This window comes from Notothenia coriiceps, unplaced genomic scaffold (assembly GCF_000735185.1).
Source record: "Notothenia coriiceps isolate Sejong01 unplaced genomic scaffold, NC01 NC01_scaffold00037250, whole genome shotgun sequence".
NCBI lineage: Eukaryota > Metazoa > Chordata > Actinopteri > Perciformes > Nototheniidae > Notothenia > Notothenia coriiceps.
The window spans coordinates 7,863,584-7,872,089 of NW_011369951.1; the positions used below are offsets into that span (position 1 = coordinate 7,863,584).

Below are 8,506 nucleotides of genomic sequence, written 5' to 3' on the forward strand. Positions count from 1 at the left end.
GCTACTTTTAAAGCAAGCAACAATGTTTTCAAATCTGTAATCAAAAAGCTCCTCAAAAACGCTATCGAAGCAGTTCCTGCCGTTGCTACGTTAGTTCAAACAGTAACAACGGACTATTTTTCTTAGCGGATGCATGTCAATTTAAGCGGGATAGCCTAATGTGCAGCGACTTGGTCATTATGGGGAAAAGAACACCTTCATGCCGATCTAGATCCCTCTGCTTCGCGTCGGCTCCTGATCGGCCTGTCTGTGTTCTTTTCCCCATAATGACCGCGTCCCTGCACATTATTCCTTACATATGATTATATAGAGTCATTATTCATTTGTTTTAAAGCAGGAGGTGCAAACGCTTGCCTCGGGGAGGGAGAAAAAGAGCCAAAGCGGAGAATAAACAGAAGGGCAACCGTGGCAACCATGCAAGGAGAGTCTTCTTTCACTGCTTTTGTGGCAGACTACAGCGCCACTTACAGGCCTGGCATATGTACTACAGCGTCTCCAGCGCTTTCGAGCAGCAATGGCCGGCCGTGGCCCAACCTCTCATTCTCCTGATAGGTGGAGAATTGACCAATAGCAGTAGCGCCACCGTCATGACGTCAGGACAGTGTTCAAATCTGGATCAGTCTGTATCAGATCCGTTGCAGCCCCTTTTTTTTTAGAGATTTGGGTATGGAGGAAAATAGAGAGGGTTGTGTTTTCTGACACTTGGTGAGTTCCCTGGAACACCGGGGACACATATTCATGTATAAAAGACGTACAAAAGTGCATTTTGCATGATAGGTCCCCTTTAAACCAAAAATACAATTAAAATCAGGTGAAACATCTGCTCTTAGGAAACCTATTTCCCCTTCTGAAATTATTTGAAATAGTTCTATTAGACAGTGTTTGCAGAAATGTGTTTCTTTCTAAAAAATCAATTGTTAACTATATATTGTTTTATTATATAAGCAGGTGATAAATAAAAGATAAATTACAGTTAATAAAAAATACATATCAAGACATCTGCTTGAAAAGGCATATTGTTACTAAATTTGTATTTGTATTACATTATAATTATGTTATTTAGATATTTATTATTACTACAGCTGCTTGTGTGTGGATGCACTCTCATGATCAAACAGTAGAGGGCGCTGTTTCTCACTATTTGTATTGCCAATTCCCCTTTACACACTGCTGCTGGATATGTAACAGACAATTACGTGCCAATATGTATTTATTAGTTTATTAATTAGCACATAAAGTAAAAAGTAAAGTAAATAAAGCTGTCTGGTAAATGTAGATGAGTACATTTGCTTGGAAAAAAGTATAGAAGAGGAGGGAAAAGTAGCAGAAAATGGAACTACTTAAAGGTCCCATGTCATGCTTTTCCGGTTATTACCCGTCCCCTTGTGTGTTATGAAGGGGCGAGTAAAACTCTGACACAGAAAAGACCTGTGTATGCTGCCCCAAAACCCCTCGTCAGAAATTTCTCTTTTTCTTCCTGGGTATGGTGACCGGACCATACCCAAATGGACCAATCCGTGGAGCTCGCCACACACACGCACACACACGCACGCACACGCACACGCACACACACACACACTCTCTCTCAGCGGCGAAACTGTGACGCGCTGGGGGGGGGGTGCTAGTGGAGCCTCGCAGCGGTGAAACTGTGGCGTGCTTACACTGTAGGTGCGCCGCGTTTGGTGGTGCGGGTGCTAGTGGAGTCTCGCAGATGGGGTTTCTGCAGTCCCCTCAGCACCCCCCCTTCCCGCGTCCATGGTGCTCAGGCTGAGTTCAGGCTGCGTTTCGCGATGTCTCGCTGTCTCGCAGATCCCACGCAGCTACCAGGAAACCACACCAGTAAGCCAGCTCACACTGTCCCCTCCTCACAGCAGCGAGCCGCGCAACGTCCCGCGAACACGGCAGCACCCCAGCACCCCACGCAGCATTCTCATCAGCTTGTCATTACTGGTGTCATTTCCAACAAGGCGTTTAGGGCAGAGTGAATACACATACTATACAGAGATGCTGTATGAGAAACAAATGTGAGGAGAAACAAATGTGAGATTGGGACATTGCACAATATATATCTATTTTAGTAGACCTCAACAATGGAATTATGATCAGTAGAAATGGCCATGACATGGGACCTTTAAGTGTTTTAAAATTGTACTTAAATAGCCTTGAGTAAAAGTACTTTCCACCTCTGCAGCTCAGTGAACATCCTGGACTTGTAGCTCTGTGGAGATTTCCTCACTTTAAATCCTTGCACTCATTTTCCAAAAAGCATCGCAGTTTTTTATTTATATATTCTAATTTTTTTGTGGAGGCATTTCCTGTCTCACCCTCCTGTGCTGCTGCCCGGGATGATGACACACTTTTGGGGCTGCAGAGAGCTGACAGAAACACGGAGAGGTAGCACGGAATAAAAGCAGGTCGTGAGAGCTAGAGGAGGAAAAGCTACCAATGCAGGATCTGTGCACATAGGAGGACATGTAAAGATGTCTGCAGGGTTATAAGAGGACGAGGAGAGGGGGGAGGGGGGGAGGATGCTCGCACGCTTCCCCGTTCAGTGTGCACCATCGTCCGGGTAATTCTCCTCCGGAATCACCGAGAGTTTAACGGAGCTATTCTGAGGAGGTGGGCCAAGTCCCGAGAGAGAGAGAGAGAGAGAGAGAGAGAGAGAGAGAGAGAGAGAGAGAGAGAGAGAGAGAGAGAGACCCTCAGTCTGGTGTTTTGCTGTCAGTGATGTGCAGACTCGTTCAGCAGCGGATCAAAGGACTCTCTGGTTCTACATGTGTGCAGGTAAGCAGCTCTTCTCTTACTATTGCATATCTACAATCTGTCTGTGATTGAAGATACTGCTGCATGCATGCATCAGGATGTAGGTGTCATTCACACTGGGGACATGTCCTCAACACTTTTTTTTGGGAAGGCTTTTAAGATTTGGTCTGTTTTCAAAGTGTCATTTGGGAGAGAAATAGCTTGTCGTTATGAAATGACCCAAAATCCTGCATGCACTGATAACTTGACAGCATTTCTTCCCTTTAAATTGCCTGAAATTGTATGCATGCATCAGGACAAGGGTGTCATTTGGGTCATGTCCTCAACTATTTTTTTTTAAATGTGTTTGATGATTTTGTCTCTATTACTTGAACGGTTTATTTGCACAATAAGAAAAACCTTAAAATGCAAAAACATGTAAAGAATGAACGCGTTCTCCTAAGCCAAAATAATAGCTTACAAGAAAAATCCTGCGTGCATTGATGAGTAACTTTAAACACGTTATGACATAATTTCTTTATCTACTCTGACCTCAACCCTAACCATCATTGTATTCTCTAAACGCATATGTTGAATGCCATTTCATATATTACAACCCCCTGTCCCCTACTTTCTCCCAAAAAATGACGCTTTTGCACCAGGTTACTTTTTCTAAAATTGTCCGTTGCCTTGTCCACTTTAATTTGTATTGTAATTAAAGTACAATTACTGGTATAAAACACATCTAAGTATTCAAAAGGGCCTTAAACATATAATAAATTAAATATATGGATAGTTAAAGTAAACCGCAAGCTGGATTTATTTTTTAATAACAGCGAAATTACTGGTATAAAACACATAAAAGGTTCTCAAAAGTACCTTAAATAAAGTGTAAATGATGTGCATTATATCCCTTTGTTCGCATATAACTCATGATAATGGTTCTGGGAGGTTATGGTAGTTCTTTGGCCATTTCAGAGTGAGTTTGTGCTGCTATTATCCTCAGTGAACTATTTTTACCTCCCACAACGCTATTATGTAATATGTCCAGTAGGTGCACTAACGGGAGATTAATACAAATGAAACTGGAAGTCAAACTAATACAGTAACTCAAGTACTTTATGGATGTATAAATACTTCCATGTGTTGCTTCTTTACTCCACTAATGAGGAATATATGATATCAGTGTGAAAGGAAAACCTGAACTGATATTTTAAGAACATTATGACCACTATATTTGTGCATGTCAACTTGAAAAGCGTTTAAAAATGAAAGCCTTTTATTGGTAATTGAGATTCCCGCCCTACCACTTTTTCTTGAATAAAATAATACAATAAGCTAATTAAATGAAAATAACAGATATATAGTGACTCAAAGGGAATGCATTTTCTCAAAGGGAATGCATTTTTAAAGAAATCCTCCAAAACATTATGGTACATTTACCAGTTCAACACAAGGATGGGTCAAACGCAGAATGTAAATGTCCCCTTTGTGGGACTATTAAGGGTGTATTAGATAGATAGATAGATAGATAGAGAGAGAGAGAGAGAGAGAGAGAGAGAGAGAGAGAGAGAGAGAGAGAGAGAGATGTAGGTAGAGAGATAGAGAGAAAGAGAGAGGTAGGTAGGTAGGTAGAGAGAGAGAGAGAGGTAGGTAGAGAGACAGAGAGAGAGGTAGGTAGAGAGAGAGAGAGAGAGAGAGAGAGAGAGAGAGAGGTAGGAGAGAGAGAGAGAGAGACAGGTAGGCAGGCAGGCAGGCAGGCAGGCAGGCAGGCAGGCAGGCAGGCAGGCATGGAAAAGATACATGTGGAAATACAACTTTCCAGTAACAAATATAATGCAGGATATTATTGTGCAATAAATTGATTATCCAATATTAAATTGAATATAAATGTGGGAGTTTAAATCCAGTTATTAAGAGACGCTATGGAGCAGAGAGTTCTCTTACAGTAGAGGAAATTAAAAGTAAATGTACTACAGCACACACTGCAGGTCTCTGTGGGGCTTCAGTGGTTTTTGGATCATGTTTCCCTTCCTCTCCGCTCTCCTCCCACTCACTGTAACTCTGTTGTTTCAGCAGTGAAGAACAGAGCCGTACAGAAACAGAAACAGAGCAGAGACAAACGCTTTCATACTTCATCACTCAGAGCAGCGTGCATGTGTGAGGAGTTACATAAAAGCTGTTATAAAAGAGGGGGAATCCAAAAAGGTGTGTGTGACGTAGAGTGCAATACTGTAAGTCCAAAATGCACTGTCTATTCGCACATATATCCAAAAATGCATATCATATTATAGAATTAAGTTGTATTCTACTCACCAGTATTTATTTGTACATAGTTGTTTCTTGTTTTGTTTTATATGTACATATTTATCTTATTCCTACAACATACTAGACCAGGGGTGGGCAAACTTTTTGGCTCGGGGGCCACTATGAGTTTTAAAATGTAACAGACGGGCGGGGCCAATATTTAGCTGTCCACTCCTCAGTAAACACACGGCACTCATTGTCGACTTTTTCTTTTCTTTGGTCCACTCATTGTTACAGATGGAGGTTCAAAGGTGAATTAGGTTCAAAGGTGGATTAGGTTCAAAGGTGGATTAGGTTTAAAGGTGAGTTATTGCGTCATTGCGTCATGACGTAACCGTTTACGTGCCTTCTTATGGTAGGTAGAGAGAGAGAGAGAGAGAGAGAGAGGTAGGTAGGTAGGTAGAGAGAGAGGTAGGTAGGTAGGTAGAGAGAGAGAGGTAGGTAGGTAGAGAGAGAGAGAGAGGTAGGTAGAGAGAGAGAGAGAGAGAGAGAGAGAGAGAGAGAATATACATGTGGAAATACAACTTTCCAGTAACAAATATAATACAGGATATTATTGGCAAGAAATCTCCGCAACACCGCTCACAACAACATCAATAGAGGACTGTAAGCGTGACATATTTGGTTCTTAGATCTTGTCGGGTTGCCGACTCCAGCAAAGGTCATTTGTGTCTAGAGTGCGCCATCTAGTGGGATCAACTGAAATGCCGGGTATTGCAGGAAAAAGGCAAAATGATTGCGGTCTTTACTATAATTTGGACAATTTTGTACAAATATTCGGCGGGCCGGATTAAAAAGCCCAACGGGCCGTATATGACCCGCGGGCCTTAGTTTGCCCATGCCTGTACTAGACTCATTTTGGTTTTTTTCTGGACTATATTATGTCTTATATTATGTATGTTGCATTATTGAAGTAGCTTTAAACGTCAGATTTTAATGGCCAGATTTTCCTTTCAATCCTTCTGTCGCCATTGAAATCATTTAGATGGAAGTTTAACAAAATGTGGATTAATTATATAATGTCGATATATTACTTTGCAGTCGCTTAATTTCTTGTGTGGGCAAATACAACAAGTGGAAGAAGTGACGGCAACAAACATTTGGGTACTGTTAGTTTTGGTAGTTTTAACCCTGTCATTTCTCAAATAAACATGAATGTTGCTTCCTCCCTGCTTAAAATATTCAATGCAAACAGAACAGTATTAGTTTACCCACGACAAGGGCTTTTTGCAGCGTTAACCTTCATGGCTGGTTGCAGAAAGAGAGCTTAGAACACACATGGAAGAGCTTTGATTTCCTCTGGGGAGCATTAACACTGCACTGCTTCCTGATGCTGTGAGGCTCTCAAACCACCACTGAAGAAGAATTAAAACAAGAAATACTGCTTTTAAAAAGGCCTGTTGTGCTTTTTTACCTGTAGTGTGTTATATAGATACTGATATACACCTGAACATCAGCAGGAGAGGACTCTTTAAAGTAGAGACACTACATACTGATATACACCTGAACATCAGCAGGAGAGAACTCTTTAAAGTAGAGACACTACATACTGACACTACATAATAGGACCTCTTTAAAAGTATAACTCCGGATTCAGTGAAGTTCAGGACATATCACAGAAAGTGGGATTTCCCCTTTACAAACCCAAGAAAAAAAGTGTCCAAAGGGAGGAACAAGAGTCAACCAGCGAAGGAATGAATAGCAAAACACTTGAATTTTGAAAAGGAATTGAGCAGCAGCTTGCAGCGCCAACACAAACTCTAAAGAAGACGTGTGAAGGGGTCATTCATCGATGTGTAATGCGTTTACGGGCGTATGGAAGGAAGCAGCCCTCATTCATTAATATTTACGACTAAGAGGGAGAAACGACTAAAACAAACCCACACGTATAGCAATTATTCCCTGCTCCACCTCTGGAAGGAACTCTTTTCCACATCAGTATTAATGAGAGTGTTAGACGGGGGTCACGCTGGCAGTGAAATTGAAGGATGGATCGGTGCAGCGGGGGGTCAGGGTGACGGATTAATACCACTATGTGCTTCCACACACAAACACAAATAACCCATTATTCTCCACAGTCGTTGCGCACTTCCTCCCCGACGATATATATCCGTGGATTTATGAGTGGGCCTTGAGAACATGGAGCTGATTGTGTTTTTATTGAGCCCGGACATAATGGCAGCTTTGGTTAGCAGGAGGGAGCAATTTCCAAACAATAGCACAGTGAAGCTCTGGATCAGAATCACTGTGAGGAGAGCCAAGACAAATAAACCCAATCTCATTCATGTGTGCATTCTTAGACTTTGAGCAGGTTATACACACACACACACACACACACACACACACACACACACACACACACACACACACACACACACACACACACACCCTCTGCTTGTCTTTGGGTCAAATGTAACCCGTCTTGGTTATTTCATCTAATCGTCAAAACAATCACATGTTATTACATAATATATCACTATTTGTGTTGAATGATGGGAGTGTTGCATTTATAGATTATCAAAATAGACTCGTGGCTAAACTTTGACACATACCAGGGATATTTCTGATTAAAAAAAAATGTAAAAAATATGCCTTTTATAAAGTCAAAAAGTGTAATTGTATGTGTAAATTAGGTTGATCTACTAGTTGGATAAAAAGGTGTAACCAGGATTTGGGTTATGATATATACTACATGCTTTATACACAGTCAAACCAGGACAAAAGTTGCACAGCGGAGAGAAAAACAACACAAAGTTGAAAGGAATCCATAAAAAAAGCAATCAGGAGAAACACTGAGACAGAATTGATTGGGAACCGAGAATCAATAAAACTCTCAGGTTTTTAACCATAACCCTCAGCTTACCTGCTTGGCATGCAGATCTGCCTTGGAGGGCAGGAGAGGGCTGGCAGCGGGGGAGACGGGGGCGCTGCGACTCCCCCCTGACAACATCGAACGCACAGATGACAGCCACTTCATGATGGGATTCCACCCTGAAGTGCCCCAGAAAAAGTGTCCCAACGGGGGGTGAAAAATAGTCAAACAGAGCCCGGAGGTGGAGGGTACGTCCAGGGTGAAATGTGTTCTTTCTAGGAAGAGGCGAGGTGTGCTGCCGCCTCACAACACACACACACACACACACACACACACACACACACACACACACACACACACACACACACACACACACACACACATACGTATCCTGTACATACAGTGACACAGATCTGAGTGTGTACAGTGTATACAAACACACACTAATCCCACCAACATGGATACATGCACACACTCCTTCCCCCATCTCTCTTTCACCAGCTGTCACTTTCCCCCCTGTTCGCCAGCCATTCTACTTTGACTGGCATTATTCTCCCCCAACACACACACACACACACACACACACACACACACACACACACACACACACACACACACACACACACACACACACACACACACACA

General features: G+C 42.1%; 1 protein-coding gene across 1 annotated transcript in view; it reads left to right on the plus strand.

The window, feature by feature from the left end:
* The window catches only part of LOC104967246 (neurogenic locus notch homolog protein 4-like), a 40,473-nt gene that overhangs the window by 13,727 nt on the left and 18,240 nt on the right, over positions 1–8,506 (plus strand). The window lies entirely within an intron of this gene.